This window comes from Oxyura jamaicensis, chromosome 1 (assembly GCF_011077185.1).
Source record: "Oxyura jamaicensis isolate SHBP4307 breed ruddy duck chromosome 1, BPBGC_Ojam_1.0, whole genome shotgun sequence".
Lineage (NCBI taxonomy): Eukaryota > Metazoa > Chordata > Aves > Anseriformes > Anatidae > Oxyura > Oxyura jamaicensis.
The window spans coordinates 77,506,300-77,530,239 of record NC_048893.1 but is presented as its reverse complement, the minus strand read 5'-3'; the positions used below and the strand labels follow the sequence as shown (position 1 = coordinate 77,530,239).

At 40.0% G+C, this 23,940-nt stretch overlaps 1 protein-coding gene and 1 long non-coding RNA gene across 4 annotated transcripts in view; both read left to right on the top strand.

Annotated features, from left to right (window-relative positions):
- Positions 1 to 6,482, top strand: part of LOC118157568 (potassium voltage-gated channel subfamily A member 5-like) — a 31,128-nt gene extending 24,646 nt beyond the window's left edge. For all 3 annotated transcript variants that reach the window (XR_004746680.1, XM_035311969.1, XM_035311976.1), the window contains 2 exons: positions 3,270 to 3,389; positions 5,762 to 6,482. The gene's annotated coding sequence lies outside the window, so the exon portion shown is untranslated. The remainder of the gene's footprint in view (positions 1 to 3,269; positions 3,390 to 5,761) is intronic.
- A 5,361-nt stretch (positions 6,483 to 11,843) lies between these two features.
- Positions 11,844 to 23,940, top strand: part of LOC118157709 — a 20,345-nt gene continuing 8,248 nt past the window's right edge. The window contains exons 1-4 of the long non-coding RNA XR_004746706.1: positions 11,844 to 12,341; positions 14,477 to 14,532; positions 15,168 to 15,390; positions 20,880 to 20,882. This is a non-coding gene — a long non-coding RNA (uncharacterized LOC118157709). The remainder of the gene's footprint in view (positions 12,342 to 14,476; positions 14,533 to 15,167; positions 15,391 to 20,879; positions 20,883 to 23,940) is intronic.

Genomic DNA, 23,940 nt, shown 5'->3' with positions numbered 1-23,940 from the left:
TTATGTTGTTGTTGTAATCATCTATTAAACTGCAAGAGCATTTGTTTTCCTGAGGTGCTACTCTAGTGGAAGTTTCTACTCCAGTTTTCCCAGGCTTCATTTCAGGTCACTAATCACATCCTCCTCAGGCTTTAGCATGGATTGTCCTCCAGCTGGAGGAATTACCCAAGAGAAATGACATGACTGGTATGCTGGGGTCACATTTCTAGATTGTGAGTGGACTGAGGGAAGCTTCTGTCCTTTGTCTTCATGGAAGACCTAAGATTTGAATGTGGTGAGGATGTGCAAGCCTTCAGTCTTAGTTATTTCTCACACACATCCTCTTCCCTCCAGGCAGACAGCTACATTGGGAATGGATAAGAGGAGAGAGCAGAGGATGTGATGGGTGACTTGAGCTGGCATCTGGATGCTGAGCAGCAAAGTGTCTGTGCTGTCTTAGGCTACCAACAAAAGATTTGTTGCCATGTCTCTGAGTCACCATCAGAAATCCACATATAGGACTTGAATTGAGGTGACAGTATAAGAATTTTGCCTCGAGATGAATTTGGGGAACAAAACAGTGATAGGAATAAAACATATTTTTATTTTGTTCGTTTTGTTACCTGCAAAACAAGATCTGACAGAGTGGAAAAGCAGGAGGCCACGTGATTTAAAAGGGATAGATAAAGGGCTAGTTGAGACCTTTTGGCAGATTTGTCTGTGAAAGCTGGAATAATGCACTGTAGCACAAATGATCCCTCTGCTAACCTTACCCCAGATCCAAGCCATTCCTACCTACCATCTCAGCAAAAAGGTAGAATACTTTGACTAGATACATGCTAAAGTCCTTGAAGACCTCACTGCTCCTGGAACTGTGTGAGACAAATATTGCTACTGAGTGGAATTCTCAGCCCTGAGTTAGGATATTATTTCCCTTTCCCCGTACAAATGCCATTTTTTGGCAGGATGCAGATATTCCATTGACAATGCTTCTTTGACTTCTCCTAATGAAAAAGGAGAAAAGATCACTTTCTAGCCTTAGATTTGTAATATTTTTGAAGGAATACATGGTATCCAATTGCTAATTCACATGGTATTGAGGTATTCCCTCTAACCTAGGGAGTTTCCAAATAATAATAATAATAATAATAATAATAATAATAATAATAATAATAATAAAAAGTGAACCCTGTCTGATCTTGGCTTCTGTTTGGTTAGAAAATGCTCTCCGGAAAATGGAGTTGAAAGTTCTGATACAGATGGACAAAGGAGGGAAATGGGATTCTCAAAAAAGGTCTCTAACACACAATAGAGACATAAAGAAATTTAGAATAGAATAGAATAGAATAGAATAGAATAGAATAGAATAGAATAGAATAGAATAGAATAGAATAGAATAGAATAGAATAGAAATAGCCTAGAAAACTATGTTTCCTATGATTCATTTCTGGAATTTGATAATACTCAGACTCATGTCTAGTTTTTTGTTTTTTTTTTTTGGATTTAAACTGAATCCAGAGTCTAGGACTTGAGAAGATGAGTCCCTTAAGAAGTGTGAGTACAGGTTTGTACTGCAGCAGACCGACATGGGATTTTGTATCACAGTACCTAAGCATGCAATTGCTAAGGATTTAAGCATCTAATTCCTCTTATGACCTGGCCTTCATCGCAAGTCTGCTGGTGAGGGATGGCTCTCACTATTCACAGAATCACAGAATCACAGAACTGTAGGGGTTGAAAGGGACCTTGAAAGATCATCAGGTCCAACCCCCCTGCAAAGTAGGATCCTCAGAGCAGGCTTCCCAGGTAGGCGTCCAGACGGGCCTCTCCTTCTCCAGAGAAGGAGATCCCACAACCTCCCTGGGCAGTTTGCTCCAGTGCTACGACACCCTCACTGTGAAGTTCTTTTGCATGTTGGTGCAGAACTTCCTGTGATCCTGTAGCCATTACCCCTTGTCCTGTCCCCACAAACCACTGAAAAGAGGTTGGCCAAATCCCTCTGTCTCGCACACTTCAGGTATTTATACACATTGATGAGCTCCCCCCTCAGTCTTATTTTCTCCAGGCTAACAGACCAAGGTCTCTCAACCTTTCTTCATAGGGAAGATGCTCCAGACCCTGTGTCATCTTTGTGGCCCTCCGCTGGACTCTTTCCAGGAGATGCCTGTCTTTTTTGTACCAGGGAGCCCAGAACTGGACACAGTACTCCAGGTGAGGCCTGACCAGGGCAGAGTAGAGGGGAAGGATCACCTCCCTTGACCTGCTGGCCACGCTCCTTTTAATGCATGCCAGGATCCCATTGGCCCTCTTGGACATGAGGGCACACTGCTGGCTCATGGTCAACCTGTCGTCCACCAGGACCCCCAGGTCCTCCTCCTCAGAGCTCCTCTCCAGCAGGTCATCCCCCAGCCTGTACTGATACTTCTGGTTGTTCCTTCCCAGGTGTAGGAATCTACACTTGCTCTTATTAAACCTCATCTGGTTTCTTCTGCCCATCTCTCCAGCTGGTCCAGGTCTTACTGAATGGCAGCACAGCCTTCTGGCATGTCAGCCACTCCTCCCAGCTTTGTGTCATCAGTGTACTTGCTGAGGGCAGACACTATTCCCTCATCAAGGTCATCGATGAAGATGCTGAACAAGACCGGACCCAGCACCGACTCCTGGGGAACACCGCTAGTCACAGGCCTCCAGCCGGACTCTGTGCCGCTGATCACCACTCTCTGAGCTTGGCCAGTCAGCCAGTTCTCAACCCAACTTACTGTCCACTCATCTATCCCACACTTTCTCAGCTTTGCTAGCAGGATGTCATGGAAGACAGTATCGAAAGCCTTGCTAAAATCAAGGTAGATGACATCCAATTCCATATCAGGTAACATGACATCCATTCCATATCAAGTAACTCTATTTTGGGTTCATGAAGCAAAAATCCTTGATGGTCTATCTATTGTGGCATCTAAGATCATGTCCTAAGGTGATAAAGCTAGTCTAGAAATGTGTAAGGAACAGCTATTTTATTGATACTACATTTTATTAACATGTCTCAAAAGGGCCCCTCAACACCTCACAGGAGGAGGCCAGTAATTTTTCTAAAGGTTTTGTACAGTGTCAGTTTTCCTTATGACTATCAGTAACTTTTTAACCATTTTCATATCCAGGGACATCGCCAAGGCAATAAGAACAGGAAGAACATCAACCTTCACAAATACTGAAGACTGATTGCTAGAGAAACTGCACAAGTCAGAGTAGTTGCATGATAAATCAGTAAATAATGTTGTCTCTGTGTTTTTCAGTGTGGCCTGGAGCTCATGCAGTAGTGCAGGTCTCCGGATGGCTTTCCACAGCATTGTCTTCCATAACACACCAATGAGCCACAGGACTGAGAGAGAAATTCCAGTGTGAGTCATGAGACGGTGAGTTGAAAGAAACAGCAGGATAAAAATAACAGAGCACAGTATGATGCAGAATATTAATCTCTTACTCTGTGTTATCCTAGCTTGTATTACATACACTACTATATTATACCGGAGATGCTCTACTGCTCAAAATTGATCTCTGTATGCTGCTCTGAAAGATTATGGCTCAGGATGCCAGATTGTAGGGACTTCTAATACTTGTGCCTTTAAGTAGTCTGACAATTCTTAATCAAGAAGTTCATACTGTAAAAATAGATAATCAGAGTATAAAAATGCCACTTTTGCAACATTCATCATTTTTATATTTTATATGAATATGTCAAATTCAGTTAATTTAAAATCAATTGAAAAAGAAAAAATGAAATATTTTCTCTTCTAAAGTCCTTCTCTTTATCCATTTTTTTTTTTTTTTTTTTTTTTTTTTTTTTTTCCTTCCTGTTCTCCTTCAGGAACAGGAAAGAAAGAAGAAAAGGGCAAAAATACTATGAAAGCTGACAAAAAAATCAACTTTGATTCAAGCTAACACGATTCAGTAGAGAAAAAAACAAGTAGAAAAATAAGAGGAAAATTCAGGTATTTAAGTTTGAGATGTCTTTCCCTATTTTTCTGCTCAGATCTGCCATTCTGTCCTGGCTGAACTTCATGTTGAGAGAATTACTCACAACAGAATTAGGAGCCCTTGTAGGGTGCCACTGTTTTCAGTTCCGCTTGTTTGAAGTATTTGAGTAAAGCATCTAACCCAGTCACCTTGATGTCTCCTACAATCAATGGAGCAAGAGAGTGATCTACAGAGAGCTCTCTGAAGATTAGAAAGCCTATTACCATGTTATTTTTCAATTCAGTCAGGAATCTGGGCATCATAAAAGCAGCAGGAGAGTATCCTTTAACTTCAAAGGGTACCAGCTCTGGCACTGAGCTTTCACTGCAGATTAACACACAGACATCTCTTTTGATAGAAACCATGACTTTTCTATTTGGGCGTAGGAAGAAATGTTTATTTTACTTCACATGGATTCAGTTCAGAATTTTTCAAATGGATTTCATGTGGCTTTTTTCATGTTAAGTCACAGCTGAGGAACATGAAAACAAGTGACAGGGCAACCTTCTCTGACAAGCAGCAGGTGATTTTGTGGTCCCTGTGCTGCAGCTCTCAGAATGTGGATGACAGATGTTTGTAGGGTTCTCCCTCCTCCTTGTTCTTTCAGGCTGCCTGATGGAGTAAAGCATCTTCACACACATTGAAAAAAGGTGCTCTTAAATCACAACCAATCTAAGGTCACGTGATTTAAGTCAGGCATGTGTTTGTAAAGTAGCATGGCTGAGGTGTACGTTTATGGTCAGAGTACTTCTCGCTCCCTTTCAGACCCAGCTGAAAACAAATTCTTCAGTCTCTCTAATTGAAACTACTTTGATTAATCCTTTTTATTGTTATTCTTTTCATGTTTTGTCTTACAGAGTCTGCTTAGGAAGCTATTTTGGAATATGTTGTTTTTTTTTTTTATATATATATATACTGGTTTTAAACAGTTGTTATTTTATATTTTTATTTCCACCTATTTGATTTATTCTTTATATTTCCATCTATTTAACTTATTCTTATATATCATGTATTTTTATTTTCCAATACATAAAAAAAAATGCATTTATTTTGGAAGTTATAGAAAAATTGAAGTCATTGTAATCACGATGTGATGCCTTTGGAACACATCTTGTTTACTATTCAATAGCCACTGTTTTTCTTAGGATATTGTTTGTTTGAATGTAACTTAAACCCAGTAAAGTTCCAGTACTAATCTCCTGGAAAGGGATATTTTTGGCCTATATTTTCACAGTGGGAGATCGGAATTAGAAAAAGGTTTAAGTATTTAGGCCTCTGTTCAACTCTGAGATCAGGGGAAATCTGTCAATTGAAAATAGTCATTTGAGCAGTTGAATTAGTTGCATATCAGAATGCCCAGCATGAAGTGGTTGTTACCTTTATTGTATTCATTGCAAGCAGAAAGGTAGTCCTCGCACCGTGTACATTACTGCAGCGGAGCTGACCTATTTTTCTGAAGAGAATAAAGCCTTCCATAAAAATATAATTTGCAAGAACTGTAAGAGGGGAAGCAATACTGTTTTCCTCTAGGATGTTTCATTATGCAACAAATTGATGAAGGAGACCTTTCCAGCAGGAAAACCACTCATGGTGCTTTAATTGACTGTCGTCAATTAATATTAACAGCTCTGAAAGAAACGCTGAAATAATGGTGCATTTTTCACTTGAATCTAAGCCATTATTCTGTATCCAGTGTGGAGCCTAATGATTTTATCTTGATACTTTCTATAGCTTTTTGCATTACCTAAGTCTGGTTGCTTTCCTCCTGCAGATACTGACTATTGGGAAGATACTGTTGCAGAGACTGAAACCAAACGTATTTATTCCTTGTTCTCAAATCATCTTTGGTTAGCAGAAGTAGCTGAAAAACTTTCACCTGGACAAATAACTGTGATATACCCATGAAGCATGCCCTCTCAGCAAGATGGATTTCTTCTTTCGAATTGTTGAAAGTCTGTTCTTCTTGGAGGTTTCTTTCATAGAGAAATTGTTTAGTAGTGTGCAGAGTGCAATAAAAGTTCAAAACTTTTGAACTCCCTCCCAGGCACAAGAAGACCTGAGATTTTGTTTGGAAATAAATAAATGCCTCTTTTCATCCCCCAAACCGCTGGGGCTCTCTGCTTTCTCTTTTGTTAATAAGTTCTTCTTATACTTTGGGTAACTTTTACAATGGTTCTAACATATCAATTTTTCTCATCATTCTGGAAGAAGATTCAAGTGTTGGTTCTTTTTCTTTTATTTGCATTCATCTTTGTTTATTTATTTTTTAACCCTGAGATATGTTGCATGTCTGGAGTATGTATTTCAACTTTTAACATAAAACTGCTGTACATACAAGTCTAAAATGCATCTGAAGATTAGTCTAAACTTTCATGTGACTCTAACTTGAACATTTTTTATGTTTAAATTGTTATTTGAAAAATGTGCATTACCTCTATTCTTTATGCTTTTTTTTTCCTGGCTATAACTCAAAAAAAATATTTCCCCCTTCAGCAGAACCACATCACATGTGTATAACAGATATAAGTTTTTTAAATAATAATGTTTTATAATCATAATGTCTTAATCCATATCTTTATTTTTATCTACCGCTTAATATCTATCTATCTATAACAGCCAGAATATCTTCTGACATAGAATTTGGGATGGTGAAAAAATTATCAGTCAGTGGTAAATTCAGTTCAGCAGTAATGCTTCACAAAGCTATTTGGACTTGAATAGTAGATTATTCTATTCCCTAAATGTATATGTTCTTAATTACAATTCTGACTATGGCTAAGTTTAGAACTGGTATTAGCCATGTGAGTCAGTTGGGTGTTATACATTTCATCAGGCTGCATGTAACTTCTATGTCACTTCAGCTCAGGGATTAATAAATGTCTGCAATATGTCCTTTGTCACAGAATATGCAAGTTTCTAAGGATTGCTAGCATAACCTTTCAAAGCTCCCAGTCATTGTGTTACTTAATAAGGAATGTAGCTCAAGAGATCTGCCACTGGCCTGGGACAACAGAGACTTTGACATCTTGAATGGCGTAGCATTTTTGTTTGTTTGTTGTGAGAGCAAGCAAGTATATTAGGTGAAACCCAACCATGTGGCTTTTGCTGAAAGTTAACTGAAGTACTAATTTGAGGACAGTACCTAAAATGTCTGTGAGAATCTGCATCTTGCTGACTTGCTCATGGGCCCTAATTCTGAGGCAGAGAACAGACAAAAACAACATTTTTCTGGTGAAAATGGTTCACTGAATGAGCCCAATGAGTGTCAAAACAGCAGACCCAAGGGAAGAAGGTTGCTTTGCTCCACCATCTTAAGTTAAATTCAAAACAGAAGGCTCTGAGGAGTTTGTGTGAAAACACTACTTTCCTGTGCTACTTTTTGAACTGAATGCTATGAGACCTGGGTCTGCCATTTCAGAGTCCTTAAGGCAGATTCTCATCTGGCATAAACTGGCCTAATTTCTTTTACATTAGTGGAGCTCTTCTGGTTTATACCCATTCAGGACTACATATATTGACAAGTAGAGGCAGAATTAAGTCTTTTATTATTATTATTATTATTATTATTATTTTATTATTATTTTTTATGGATAGTTTTAAGTGTTTCAAAATAGACTTTGATTTCAGAGTGAACTTATCAAACTTCTGTGGGCTATGAGCATTCATAGGTATTAAAATCCCTCAGAGCAAGGGCATTAAATCCTCCAATGTCTTTTCTGCTTTGGGAAGATTCAGCTTTTTTTTTTTTTTTTTTTTTTTTTTTTGGCATATCTCTAAGTGGAAAAAGGCAATAAGACTTCCAGTGAGATGTCTGAGGACTGTAGGAGATGACAGTGGTCATGTTCATAGCATTATAGAATCACAGACTCATAGAATGCTGTGGGTTGGAAGGGACCTTCAAGTTTAATCTAGTTTCAAACCTCTGCCATGGAAAGGAGCATCTCCCACTAGACCAAGTTGCTCAAAAAACACATAAAGCCTGACCTTGAACACTTCCAGGGATGGGGCATCCACAACTCCTTTGAAAAATCTGTTCCAGTGACTCGTGACCCTCAGAGTAAAGAACTTCTTCCCAATATCTAATCTACCCAATATCTATCTACCCAATATCTACCCAATATCTAATCTTCCCAATATCTCATCTTCCCAATATCTCATCTTCCCAATATCTAATCTACCTTTTTTTTTTTTTTTTTTTTTTTTTTTTTCTGTTTGTTTAAAACCATTACTTCTTGTCCCATCACTATATTCCCTGACAAAGGGTCCCTCCCCAGCTTTCCTGTAGACCCTCTTTGCATACAGGAAGGACACTATAAGGTCTTCCTGGAGACTTCTATTGTCTAGACAGAAAAAAAAAAAAAAAAAAAAAAAAAAACACAAAACAAAACAAAAAAAACCCTCTCTCATCCTGTTTTCATAGGAGATGCACTCTCCTTAGGAGATGTCTCCATAGGAGACGCACTTCTGATCATCCTCATTGCTGTCCTCTGGACTCATTTCAAAATGTCTGTGTCTTTCTCATGTTGGGGATCCAAGAGCTGAACACAGCACTTGTGGTGGGGTCTCATGAGAGCAGGGTAGAGAGAGAGAATCACCTCCCTCGATTTGCTGGCCATGCTTTTGATGCAGCCCAGGATGCATTTGGCTTTCTGGGCTGTAAGCACACATTGCTGGCTCTTGTTGAGCTTCTCAGCTACCAGCACCCCCAAGTCTTTGTTCTCAGGACTGCATCAATATTTTGTCCATTTTACCCCAGAAATACAGTTGATGATTCTTCTTACATTTGGGAGATATAGTATGCATATATAGACATCTCTAGTCAGTAACAAGATATATTATTTTAAACAAACAACTGGGACTCACAATCAGGATTACTAGTTATAGGACATCTGCCTTCATTTGTCACATTTCATATAAGACATATTTGGCAAAAACATGTTCATTAATTTATTTCTAACTGCTCTTTATCATTACTAGAGTATGGAAATTGATTTTTGACTTCCTGGAGGGACCTGTTTGCTTCATGAATTGCTTTGATTACTTTGAAAGGTCAACAGACTTTCTCTTCATTCCTTTTCTTACTTTATTCTTCTGAAAAATGCTGCCAAGACAGTTACTGTTTACAGTGTCCACTGTTCTCTGTTCTCACAATCCAAAGATAACAATTATTTTTACAATTCCTTTACTGCTGTTAATTTTTGCAGAATTCTGATAAATGAATAGAATTGCTATATATGTGCAGTAAAACAAAACAAAACAGAACAACAACAAAACATGATATCTAATTCATGTTATGGTAAAACTAAAAATCAACAGCCTAAATAGAAAACTTGAAAAAGAATCAGAGTTACCATAGTGTGGAACTTTTATTTCAAGATGTTCCTAACATTTGACTGAGGCTAGGAGGATGAATTCTGCTTCTACCATTCCTCCTTAAGTACCTGCCATGGGAAGATTAAATTTTGGTTTGCTTTAGTAGAGAAGTTCTCATATAAGGAAGAAAATAGTAAGGGGGTTCAAGCAGAGGATAGCAACAAAGTGGGAACAGTTTGAAGAGTTATAGTCATGTGGGCTGCACTATTAGGAGCTGTACTTCTAGGTGAATAGATATTTCCATAGCAGATTTGAAAGCCTGTGATACTGCATTCCACAATTATAACACATAGGTAGCTGAATTGGTATTACTCTTCTGTACTGTTCTTAGGAGGTTTTGAGAATTATTTACTCTTTGGGCTGGGATGAAAACCTAAGATGGCAGATATTTTCAAGGTTTAAAAAGCTGGCATTTCATGCTCAGCTTTTAATTTACAATAAAAATTCAATTAAGATGAAAAGAAAATATCTTTGACCTGAAAAAGGGATTTTGCTTAGAAATTGCCAGGGAAAATGTGAATATGAATTAACATTTGACAACAACACGATATCCCTCTTTGGAAGGTTTCAAAAAACTAACCTTGTTCAGTGATAAAAAAGAAAAAAAAAAAAAATCTGAAAAGCCCTTTGACATTGCCTAACAAGCTCTGAGCTCTGAGCCTAGGCTTTGAACTGACAAGGTCTCTTGAAGAGAGGAAAGGTGATAGACTGAAATCCACAGAGGTGACAGTGATGCAAAGACCTAACTACCATGGGATGTTTAATCATGGGATTCAGATCCATGGATTTGATTGTGTTTTTGCAGCACAGAAACCTTGCACAGCACGTGCACTTAATGTGCCCAGATAAATCTGCTGCCAACATTCTACTGAACACTGAGTTCATTCATTATTATTTCTGAGTGTTTAGGAGGCAAGATGAGTGAAATTAACATCCATCTCCAACAGATGGGATGAGAGAAGGGCAGCTGCAGGCATACAGTGCACTACATAAGGCATGCATGTGCACGTGGTATCCTCTGCCCTCAGTGCGCTGGAATTTCCAATACACAGACAGCAGGAAAACACAATTATCTGAATTAACTGTCACTTCACAAATCCCTTTACTTTGTACTGCCCAGTTGGAAAAAACAGGCAGGACTGAGGGAATACTCAGAAGAGTACAGAGGTGCAATTTGTCATGTGGTGCCAAGGGCAGCTATGGAAAGAGAGTATTACTGTCCATGTGAGATGAACAAAGACATGAGTTTCCTGCCATTTCTTTATTTTTTGTTTGTTTATTCTTGGTATCTCATTTTATTTTTTTACCTTTGAGGTTGAAAATCTGGTAAATAAGATTACAGCACAGACATGCAGAAAATAAGATGTAGTAGAAATGTGTAAACAAGATTACTAAGACAAAACAGTGCCCCTCAGCACATTAACTGCACTGTGGGGGAAGGACAGTTGGGGCAGGCCTCGAGACATTTTTGCCTGGGTACAGCAGATGCAGGCAGAAAATACTAATGCAGATCTGCTCTCCTCTCTGTTCAATGAGCATAGATGAACTGAGGATGGGCAAGAAGCATAAGGAGATTGATTTTTTTTTTTTTTTTTTAATTCTTTCTCCCCCACACCCACACACTTAAACCATCTTGGAATTCCACAATTCTGAAAGGATCTCAGCTGTCATTTCTCTGTCTCTCATGCCTGCACACACACTTTCTAACCCTGTAAATCAAAAATAGGACATTAGGAGTCCTCTTAGGATGGGAAATCCAGTAATGACCAGCAAGTTTCGTTAATGACAGGGAGGGAGTGTTTTGGGATGGGGTGTTTGTTGTTGATTTAAAATGTTTGAGATTGTTGGCAAAGCCCCTGTATGTCCAATATGGAAACCTGTCCTTAGAATGGTCTTCAGTGCAATAAACCTTTATCTTTGAGAGCTCAACATGAGAAAGGGGTAAAAGGAAAATAAAATTAGTTCTCATTAAAAAAAAAAAAAAAATCACGACAAACCCTCCACCTTTCTGATTGTTGGCAGAATCTCTGCTCCCTCCCACACAGCCCCAGCTGGAGAGCCTTTCCTTGCAGCAAGAGCTACTCTTCTTGTACCAGTCTCTTTTCACTCACTGCTCCCCTCTCCCTGCCTTCCTCATAGGTAAAGCAGCAACCCTGGGTCCTGAGAGACCCTGGGCCCCAGCCATCGGGCGGGCCCAGGGCGGGCGGGGGGGCCCCGGGGGGGGGGGCAGGGAGGCAGTATTTGGTGTTAGATGAGGTCAGGATGACCTTTCTCACTGCAGAGGTTAACAGGTCTAGTTTTGCAGTGAACATCCTACTTCTCTTTCAGGTTGGTGTACAGTCTCATCTCACCCAGCCCCTGAACTTATTTCATCCATAAAATCAGAACAAAGGAGCTCTTACTCATATGCTTCCAGGTTTAAAAATACCTTTCAAACTATAGCTGACCCTAGTCTTTCAGTCACCGAGGTTTAAGTGAGTATTAATGTATTGTGAGGCTTGTGACGATGCAGGAGCTTTGTTGCGTGTGACTGGCAAATTCTGGGACCCTTTGGCAGCAGAAGGATGAGTGTTGCTACAAAGGGGCCCTCTGGTGAAAATGACCCATTATTCCTTTCTCTGTTGTCCAGGGGAAGAGGCACTATGTATCTCATTGAACCATGTTCAGTGGCTGGCTGAGTCTAGGTCCCTTCGTTTCTTTCCACATTGGGTAAAGCTTGTAGTTTTTTGGGGAAGGAAAAGGGGGCTATGAGACAGAGGAATTATTTCCTTCTGGTAACCCAGGGGCCTGCTCCATTCCCACACATCAGTGGAATACGTGCCAGCATGGAAGTTAGCTGCAGCTGCATCTCCCTTCCTATGTGTGTGCCCATAGTTAATGACGTGTGAACTTCCCCTCTTGCTTAGGAAGCACAGCAAGGCAGTTGCTCTTGTGCCATGGAGAAAGTCTGCAGCCTGAACAGTGGCTCAGAAGCTCTAGTGAGACTTCTAGAAGAGAAGCATCAGGGAATGAAGAATAAGCTGAATAGTATTTCAGGGCTGAAGGAATAGTAGTAGCATCACTGCTACTTACACATAGCTACATTTTATTTTATAAATGGATCAGTTATTCCTCAGCTTCACAGAGGTTATAGACCTCTGGGAAGGGTAACTACCAATTGAGATTTTCTTAAATAATATCACTCACTGAAAGAAGAAATGCAAAATGACCTTTTGAAGAGAGCAGTCTCTTAAGGTACAAAGAGATAGAAAGCTGACCAAATTGCCAGTTATCTTTCATTTACTTTCCAGTGAACTCACATGAGTGCTTAAAAACTTGTTTTTCTTCATATATTTCTGTGATAGAGCTTTATGTAGAGCTGGAGGTTATAATGATTTTTTAACATAGAATTACAGGCAGCTGTGCAGGAAGAGAGTTATTATAGCAATTTGGAAAGGCCTTATGGGATTTTATAAGTTGTGTGTATCAGCAACAGAAGGAGACTTAAAAGACTTAGGTGGGTAGGCCCATATCATAGCTATCAAGTTACAAATAGAAGCTCCCTCAAGGTTTACAGTTCTCTGAAAGAGTTTGGAGCTGAGATAACCATATAAATAACTCATCAGAGGGTCACAAACAAGACTGGGAGAAAAAAATCCCATCTGACAGTGAAGAATTCTCACACAAGAAACCAGAACAATATTTTAATAATTACAGTCTGCAATAATTAGTAATCCTGATATCCTGTGAGTTTTTTCAACTCCTCCTTTTCAAGTTCAGGCTGAAAGGCAAATATAATGTAAGTGCAAGCTCTTCCCTGATTACAGAAATAATTGGTTTTGTGCAGTGGTGCATTATGAGAAAGGTGTACTAGAAACAAAACTCTCTCACTAGAGCTCTTGCAATGATATGTCTCCTTCAAACATTGTGCATACCTGGCCCTCCCCAGCACTGCCTGGCTGTGTTAGCAGAGAATTCCCAGACTCAGCACCTCACACAGGGGAGCTTCTGGGTTGCTTAGGCTTTGCTTGATTTTTTCCATACCCTTCATATTTCACAAGTATGAGAGGAAAGCAGTCTACTCCCTGCATGTATTTGGTACTACACATAGAGGAAAGAATAAAAATTCTTTAAATGTTGAGGGACATACTTTTTTCTATGTATTTTTTTTTCCAGAGTGCTCTGTGAAACTGCCACTCACAGGTTAGTGTCCTTTAGAAATCTCCACAAATAAAGCTTCTACTGAAAATCTTTAAAATACATACAACCCTAAAGATAATTAATCCAACTGTTCATAGCTGAGCAAAATTCTCTTGACTTTAAATGAGGTTTTGTTAAACCAGGTTTGGCATCTTGGAAAAGAAAACTTTAATAGCAAAATAATTTGAATGTTCATCTTTTTAAAGTCTATTTAAAGGATTTTAATGCACCAAGATGCACTCCACTACATTTGAATAAAGGCAGCTTCTGTTGTTTACTGCTAATCATCTAACAGTTTTCTGTTTGGAATATGAACAAATATGATGGGAATATGATGGGAAAATGATGGGAAAAAAGAGAAAGGGAAAGAAAGGGCAACAGTTAATGCTAGTTTTAACAACTAGCAACCCACTTTAGTATAGGTGAGTAAATGTAACACTTAGCTAAAACTCTGACTTCTTCTACTCCGTCCATATAAATTGTTGGTAAGACAAAATATCTTGTCCTCCACTTTTATGAACACTTACTCTGTTATAGTGGTGTACGTTGTGTAGAACTCCACAGTGAGAATTGCCATTCTCCAGATTTGCACTGGTGCAAGTAAGACTGAAAATTCCTCCTCACAGCTTTCCTTACTCATGACACGAAGAGATTCCAAGCATAAAATCTAGTTAATTATCTCTTGACTGACTCTCCAAAAATTAAGCTCAGGCCTAAAAGGAATTACTTGAGGTTGTCTAGTTCAGAAATCAATCATTTTTTTTAATTATTATTATTATTATTATTTTTTTTATTGTTTTCACATAGTTCAGGGTGGGAACAAGAGAAAGTCTTCAAAAGTCATTTTCTTTTGGACCATAGTCTAAATAAGCGTGTAAAGCAGAAACTCATGAAACAGTATGGATGGGATAATAAGATTCCTTTCACTTTTAAGACTGAAGTTCAAGAAGTTGGGATAGCTGACAAGCAAGTGAATCAGGTGGAAATGAGGTAAGAATATTCTCTTGTTATCCCCTTGGACACAAAGACATGCTAGGTCTATCTTGAAGAAACTGCTTTGATTAAATTGAAGCTATTTTCAGGCTACATAACACTTCCTTTTCTCTGTGTAGTAGCAAGAAATAAAGATAGAAGAATCCAGCTTTGCAAATAGATACGTTGAAGAGATACATTGCTCTAAAAGCAATTAATAAAAGATACAATAAAGTATAAAGAAGATACGAAAGCCTTGGAGAAAATGGGTTTATAAAAGGTTGTAAAACGGGGTAGAAAGTAATAGTGAATAACTTAAAAAAGTAATTGAAATCCTCAGATTTCAGCCCAATGAACCATATAGAATCATGGGTTTCTCTCAGAGAATGGTCAAGTACCCAAACTGTCAATTTTAAAAATAAGCAAGATTTGTTTTATTATGTGAGCCATAGATGCTGGTATAAGGCCAATTAAATCCATTCTCTCAGCTTGTTAGCATAAAGATAGTGTGGACTTGTGGCTGCTTTAAAAGACAACAAGCAGACTGTTGAGTCAGCCTTACTTTTTCCTGTAATTGACACCAAAGGTGCAGAATAGTTTTATTAAAGTTTATGTCTAAGTCTCATAGAATCACATACTTTTTGTTTGGAAAGGTCCTCTGGAGGACTGTATTTCAGTTGCAAAACAGGACTCCTGTCAATGCTAGATCAGATCAGTGGCAGCCCATATCTTGAAAACCCATGTCTTGAAAACCTCCATGGGTGGAACTTCAGTCAACAGTCTGGGTTACTTGCTCTAGGGCTACATTTGACCTTGGTAAAACATTTAACGACCAGCTTGAACCTCCCAAGGTTTACGTAGATATGGGGTGATGTGGTTTAATCCTGTGTCTTAAGACTGCTATTTCAAACACTAGAAATTCACTGTTGTCTGTAGCATCAAGCTATTTCAAACTAATTCCCAACCATGCAGCCATAGTCATCGCTTCTGTCATGAGATGCTTTAAATCTCATGGTCTCACTGCTTTGCACTGCAAATATGGTCACTGAAAAAATGCATGCAAGAGGAGTGGAAGTCAGGAAAATTTGTAGCAACTGTTTTTTCAAAACCAGTCTCCTCAACACCTCTCTTGGACACAAAGTCTGTGATTGTTAAGGTAACTGTTTCCTACAAAGAAGTTTGTGGGTCCGTATGAAAACACAAAGACAAACCCAGAACTGTGCATTCATTAGCTTGCATATTTCCAGTGAAACCACCTGTTACTTATTTCAAACACTATCTTGTGTCAATGAACAGTCAGAAGTAGAGCTGTAGCATTCACAGCATCTGCCTACTTAAAGGCCTCACATAGGTGTTGGTAAATATTTACACAATCACAGAATCACAGAATCATCTAGGTTGGAAGAGACCTCCAAGATCACCGAATCCAACCTCTGACCTAACACTAACAAGTCCTCCACTAAACCATATCCCTAAGCTCTACATCTAAACGTCTTTTAAAGACCTCCAGGGATGGTGACTCAACCACTTTCCTGGGCAGCCCATTCCAATGCCTAATAACCCTTTCAGTAAAGAAGTTCTTCCTAACATCCAACCTAAACCTGCCCTGGCATAACTTCAGCCCATTCCCCCTCGTCCTGTCACCAGGCACGTGGGAGAATAGACCAACCCCCACCTTGCTACAGCCTCCTTTCAGGTACCTGTAGAGTACAATAAGGTCACCCCTGAGCCTCCTCTTCTCCAGGCTAAACAGTCCCAGCTCCCTCAGCCGCTCCTCATAAGACTTGTTCTCCAGACCCTTCACCAGCTTCGTTGCCCTTCTCTGGACTCACTCAAGCACCTCCATGTCCTTCTTGTAACGAGGGATTCAAAACTGAACACAGTACTCGAGGTGCAGCCTCACCAGAGCCGAGTACAGGGGGACAATCACTTCCCTGGACCTGCTGGCCACGCTGTTTCTTATGCAAGCCAGGATGCTGCTGGCCTTCTTGGCCACCTGAGCACACTGCTGGCTCATATTCAGCTGACTATCAACCACTACTCCCAGGTCCTTCTCTGCCAGGCAGCTTTCTAACCACTCATCTCCCAGCCTGTAGCACTGCTTGGGGTTGCTGTGCCCCAGGTGCATGACCTGGCACTTGGCCTTGTTGAACTTGCTATAGTTGGCCTCGGCCCATCAGTCCAGCCTCTCCAGATCCTCCTGCAGAGCTTTCCTACCCTCAAGCAGATTGACACACGCACCTAACTTGGTGTCGTCTGCAAACTTGCTGAGGGTGCACTCAATCCCCTCATCCAGATCATCGATAAAGATATTAAGGAGAACTGGGCCTAGTACTGAGCCCTGGGAGTACTCCACTAGTGACCAGCCTCCAACTGGATTTATCTCCCTTCACCACAACTCTTTGGGCCAGGCTGCCCAGCCAGTTTCTAACCGAATGAAGCGTATGCCAGTCCAAGCCAAGAGCAGCCAGTTTCTTGAGGAGAATGCTGTGGGAAACGGTGTCAAAAGCCTTACTGAAGTCAAGGTAGACCATGTCCACAGCCTTTCCCTCATCTACTAAGCGCATCACTTTGTCATAGAAGGAGATCAGGTTCGTCAAGCAGGACCTGCCTTTCATAAACCCATGCTGACTGGGCCTGATCGCCTGGTTGGCCTGCAAGTGCCGCGTGATGACACTCAAGATAATCTGCTCCATGATCTTCCCTGGCACTGAGGTCAGACTAACAGGCCTCTAGTTTCCTGCATCAACCTTCCAGCCCTTCTTGTAGATGGGCGTCATATTTGCTAGCCTCCAGTCAACTGGGACCTCCCTCAATAGCTAGGAGTTCTGATAAATGATGGAAAGCGACTTGCCTAGCTCTTCTGCCAGTTCTCGCAGTACCCTTGAGTGGATCCCATCTGGCCCCATCGACTAGCGTACATAGAAGTGTAGCAGGTCACCAACCATTTCCTCGTGAATTCTGAGGGCCACATCCTGCTCGCCACCCCCTTCCACAAGCTCAGGGAACTGGGTATCCAGGTAACAACTAGTCTTTCCAGTAAAGACCAAGGCAAAGAAGGCATTAAGTACCTCAGCCTTTTCCTCATCTCTCGTCACTAAGATTCCCCCCTCATCCAGTAAAGGATGGAAATTCTCCTTACTCCTCCTTTTCATGTTAATGTGTTTATAAAAGCATTTTCTGTTACCTTTAACAACAGTAGCCAGACTGAGCTCCAGCTGATCTTTGGCCTTTCTAATTTTGTCCTTACACATCCTTACAACATCCTTATAATCCTTCTGAGTAGCCTGCCCTCTTTTCCAAAGAGCTATTGCACGTCCAGGGTATGTCTGGGAAGTTGAAGTCCCCCACAAGAACAAGAGCCAACGAATTCGTAACTCTTGCCAGCTGCCTGTAGAATTTATCATCCATCTCCTCATCCTGGTTTGGCGGTCTGTAACAGACCCCCACCAGGATGCCTGCCTTGTTGGCCTTCCTGCCGATCCTAACCCACAGGGACTCAACCTTATCATTCCCAGTCTCAGCCTCGAGTTCCACAACATCAAAACACTCTCTAATATAGAGAGCCACACCACCACGCCTTCTGTGCTGCCTGTCCCTTCTGAAGCACCTACAGCCAGTCATTGCAGCACTCCAGTCATGGGAGCGGTCCCACCACGTTTCAGTGATGGCAACCACGTCATAGCTAGCCTGCTGCACGATGGCTTCCAGCTCCTCCTGTTTGTTGCCCATGCTGCGCGCATTAGTGTAGATGCACTTCCGCTGGTCCATTGCCTGCTGCCCCGGCCCTGACACTGTTCTCCCTGGCACACCTCTAATGAGCCTTATTCCCTCCCCATCCCCGTCTCCCTTCCTACCTAGTTTAAAGCCCTCTCAATGAGCCCTGCCAGCTCCTGTGCTAGTGTCTGTTTTCCCTTTTGAGACAGGTGGGACCCATCTGCACTTAGCAGGCTGGGTGCCAAGTAAAGTGCCCCGTGGTAAAAAAAAAAAAAACAGAATTTCTGTGTTGGCACCAGCCTCTGAGCCACCCGTTTATCAGGTGGGCTTTCTGAGTCCTCTCTGTACCCTTACCTGCCACTGTGGGGATGGAGGAAAACACGACCTCTACTCCTGCCCCATCTACTAATCGTCCCAGTCCCCTAAAGTCCCGTTTGATAGCCTTCAGGCTTCTCTCTTCAGTATCATCTCTTCCAGCCTGGACTATCAAAAGAGGATAGTAGTCAGAGTGGAGAACCATGTTAGGAAGCTTTCTGGCAATGTCCCTGATCCTGGCCCCAGGGAGGCAGCAGACTTCCCTATGGGTGGGGTCAGGTTGACAAATAGGGCCCTCTGTTCCCCTAAGAAGGGAGTTGCCTACAACGATCACCCTTCTTTCTTTCTTAGTGGAGGCAGTCCTGAGGTGTGGAGTTGACTTCTTTGCCCTAGGCAGCCTCCTGGATAGACCGTTCACCACATTCTCACCCACCAGGGCCTCAAACCTGTTGTGTATGGGCACCTGGGGAGGCAGGACTGGTAGGGAGGGGGGTTGCCTGCAAAGTCGAGCAGGGACCTGTTTCCATTCCTCCTCATCTCGTAGGTCCCCTCCCTCTGCTGTTTGGGAAGTCTCACCCCGGTTTATTTCCTTCATCTAGCTAGTGCACTCTGTCTTGTAGTCCATCCATTTGATTAGTAGCCTCCTAGCTTTTGTAATTTTTACCTTACAGATAAAATTAAAATGAGAAGAAAACAAACAAGATCTAACAGAGAGCTGCATGCACAAGGATGGGATTTATCATAATGGATTATGTTGACCATTGATGCTGACAATATTATCTTTCTTTCACAAGATAGACTGATTATATCAGACTTTTCCTTTCCTCAGTAAACTACCTGAATGCAAGTGATATTAGTATCTCTGAACTAGACTCTGCTGATAATATCTCAAAACAAAAACCATACCATGTGCAGGAAGTTTCTGTAAAATTTTGTCTCAGGCAGCCATGTTATTCACAGATTTTTTTTTCATGATTTTTCCTGAATGAAATTGCAAATATACAGCTTCACTCAAGGAACACAATGCAAAGTAATCTCTTTTAAAATGAGTCCAGAAATAGTATAAAGATTCCAGCTTCATTCTGGTCCTGGGTTGGGTGGGTGCAGGAGCCCTGACTCAGGCATGGTGTTGGGGGAGGCACTTGGGGACCTTGCGAGCCCAATGCTTGGACCCTGGCCTGATGGAGAAAGACCCAGAGGGAGAGGTCAGCGCAGAGAAGCAGTGGCACAGGGAGCTGGAGTGGCCAGTGCAGAGGAGTTTAGCTGAGGCATGGATGCTTCAGGCAGGCCATCCCCGTTTTAGCTGGGAAACAGGTAATTTTCCTCCTAGTAGCTGGTATGATGCTGCGTTTCAGATTTAGGATGAGAATAATGTTGTTAACACATAGATGTTTTAGTTGTTGCTGAGCAGTACTTACGCAGGGTCAAGGCATTTTCAGTTTCTCATGCTGCCCTGCCAGTGAAGAGTCTAGGGGTACACAAGAATCTGGGAGCAGACACAGTCAGAACAGCTGATCAAAGGGATATCTCATAGCATATGACATCATGCTGAACAACAAATATGGGGGATGTTGGCTCAGGGGAGTGCCACTGCTCGGGGTCTGGCTGGGCATCTGTCAGCAGGTGGTGAGCAATTGCATTGTGCATCACTTACTTTCCATGTTCTATTATTATAATTATAATTGCTAACATTATTACGTTTTTATTTTATTATTTTACCATTTTCCTTTCATTTTCTGTCCTATTAAACTGTCTTTATCTCAAACCACAAGCTTTTTTTTTTTTTTTTTTTTTTTTTTTTTTTGGTCTGAATTCTCTCCTTCATCCTACTGGGGTTTGGGGTGGGGGGAACAAAAATACACAAAGCAAACCATTGTGTGGTGCTTAGCTGCATGTTGGGTTAAACCACAATAGAGACACACCACAGCATATGTGATTTACAGCACAGACTGTCACAGGAAGAATTTCTTCTGTCTCCTGATGTGGATTGCAACATAAAAATATTTTATATATAGACTGTCACTTTGGAAATTATTACTTTTCAAATTTTGATATTTTTAAATTTTGTCCAAATTTTAGAACAGAAGAAAAATACTTGATGAAAAGCAATTGAAAAATGTGAAAGCTCAAACTGATACGTTTTGTAAACCAGCAATTTTTGCCATAACTGAAATGAGATGCAGTGCCTTTAACAGAATGTGAATGAAGTTATGCTTACACTTAAACAAAATGATTTGTATCAAGTGTTACAGAAATTAGATATCAAAATGAAACAAAATTTTCCTGTTATATTGGATGAGACTTCTGTTTGTCCAGACCATGTTATCCAGAAGAAAGTTGTTCTAATTTTGTCTCCCAGGTCCTCTTATGTTTAAAATTGCATGAGACATCTTCCATTTGCCAGGAAATTGAAGTCTGAGGAAACTACACTGATAATCAAGACAGAAACTGAGAGTAGATGACATCTGCATTAATTCTACTATGGAACATGATCTGGTCTGATGTGTGTGGAAACTCTCTGTGGTTCACATACAAGATCCCTGTTAGCCTGTTTGTAGTCTTTCCTCTGTCCTTGTAGTCTCAAAGAGCCTCCAGCAATTTGTTGGGAACCATAAGAAAAAGAGGTTCTGCACTGAACTTGCCGACCTTTCTCTCTGCTGGAGGAGTGGTGTGGAAATATGAAGAATAATCTGTGAGGAGAGAAGTCTCATACTTCTAATTTTTGTTCTGGGAATAATGTCATTCCCTTCCAGTGGTACAGCTTCCCAGATATCCTAAATTAGCATGCATAAACTTCCCATATTTCATAGTGTGTTTGTCCATGTAATAATATATGGTGAAAAAATATAAAAGAGCTCAGACTTCTGGTAAAGTTAAGACTAATGAATAGGATTAAAAATTACCAGCCCTACTGAGCTAACAGATCTGCTGTGCTTCAGCCTAATACTACAGCCCTTGTGTATTCCCAGAAAGCTTAATGCAGGATAATGCAGTATTTGAAATATATATATATATTTTTGATATTTCAATTTATTTTATATATATATATATATTTTGATATTTCAGATACCACAGAACATAAATCAGGGAAATAATTCAATTTCCTATATGTGGCATTGATCCATTTGCAATGAATAACAAAGCTTATGTTGAGCTCTTACAGGTCAGAAGAATCAATGCCCTTATCATCCATACATGAGATAAAATGGTATGACTGCATCTTATTCTCTTATGTAGGCTAAGATAAGAACAGTCTGCCACCAGGACAGTGTTCTGATAGTGAACATTGTTTATGCAGACAATACTATCTACAGAAGCTCCATCCTTCCCAAAATCTTAACATGTGAAGCTTTAGTAAATTAGGTAAGATTTTCTGCCCTAACAAATAAATCCCTTCTTAATGTCCTCCAAAATATTTTCTTTCTGTTTGATTGTAGTTATTTATCATTTCTTCTTAAAATTGAAAGGAATTTTTTTTTTTTTTTTTTTATCCACACAATAACTGATGGAATACTTTGTCATATTATTTTATACCATTAAGCACTGTGTATTGGTCTTTATTTACTCATTGCATTGCACATTTAGAACTTTAAGTAAGTAATATTTTAATTTTTTTTTTATTTTTTTTTTTTTCACAGGGGACTAAACCTGTTCTCTCACCTTAGCACTTACCTAATTGTTTATAGATATGAAATGAGTGTGAAATTGCAAAGTTGAAGTCAATCTCTGTAAGGAAAAATAAATTCACAAAATAAGGGCCAATGGAAAAGCTTTAAAAACTTTTTTTTTCTTTTTTCTTTTTTTTTTTTTTTTTTTCTAATTTGTCACATTTAGAGAAGTTTAAGTGCTGGTCTTCACATTAGGTAGTTCAGTCCACACCAGATAAGTGCAAGAATATTTTAGCCCAAAGAGACTGAGCTGATCATAACATGAAGAAAACTTGACCTGACAAAACCAAAATTTGCCTTTATACTAGCTGTGGGAGCAGTGACCTCAGTGCCTCCTTCCCTTTTCTTTCTCTAGTGCTTTGCTTCATGCACCATGAAATGTGCATTGGTTTGACAGCCAGCAGAGAACTAGGAGGTGGAAAAAGGATACTGCAAATGTGAAGGAACTGTAAAAGTAGCAAACTGCAAAGTAGCTGTGTTCCATCGTGTATATAATTCTTTAAACTCAAAACTCATGAAATTTAGGAAGTCTGTGTGCCAAAAAGAGATCTATTTAGATCCCTGATAAATAATTCAATTCCCAGTTTCATTCATTTCCATCTTGTCTACTGTCCTTTGCTCACAGGGTACCGTTAACCGGAAGCCAGATGTTTGAAACAGCTCAAAGCATTCTGTATTTGAAGGAGAAACTTTACTTCTAATCACTTGCAGTCAATGCTGTTCAATCCTTGCCTAACTATAAGACAAGTTTTATTTCTAAAAGCAGCTGCCTGACCAAGAACAGAACACAGAGAGTTTAAATTCCAAGGATTAAATTGGATTTTCCCATGCAAGAGCACGTATACAGTGAAATACATGCCATTCTGTTTACTCCTCTATAGAGTCTAGAGAAGACAGCTTCAAAAGCTTGCTGCTGATAGCTCACATACCAGGAGAAGTTGCTTCTCAGTGACGAATCTATACTAAATTTATCTCAATTTCAGAGGAGCAGAATATAGTGCTATAGTTTATAGCAGCTTTTATTTTAAAATATAACCTTTCCTTGCTTTCTGAAGGTTAAGTTTCACTTGGGAAACTTCTCTCAACAACCCTGGGTTTTGTTTTGTTTTGTTTTCTCTTTCACGTAGAATCACAAGCTGCTGAAAAGTCCTAATTTAAGTTCAGTGGGATGACAGGGCCCCACAAACGATGTCTGAAGAAACAACTGTTGGTGAAAGCTGCACATCAGATATTTTATTTGATTTCCTTTGTGAGGGTGAAAAACACCAAACATTAATAAGCTTAACCTCAAAATGGTGTGAGAAACTACAGAACTTAATGGGTATTTAGGGCAAACATGGGGATAAAGTTGTGGGGATAAAATGAGAATGGCAGACAAAAAGAAGACTATGGTGGACATCACCTCCTATGTTGTGAAAGAGTCCAAGTAGTCAGTGGATGCCACCCAAAGAAAATCTGTGTGGGTACAAGATACAGAAATAATTAGTAAGAGACTCCATTATCACATAATATAGGAAACTTCTGAGAATTTTCATTCCTGAATGACATAGATGTAAGATATATAGAGGATGGGTAATTGATGTTTCTCATCATTTTCTCAGATACCCAAGCTGAATATAGAGAAAGGAACTGACAATCAGATCAGACTGAGAGTATTCAAATAAGGTGGCATCTTTCTGATATATATATATATATATATATATATATATATATATATATATATATA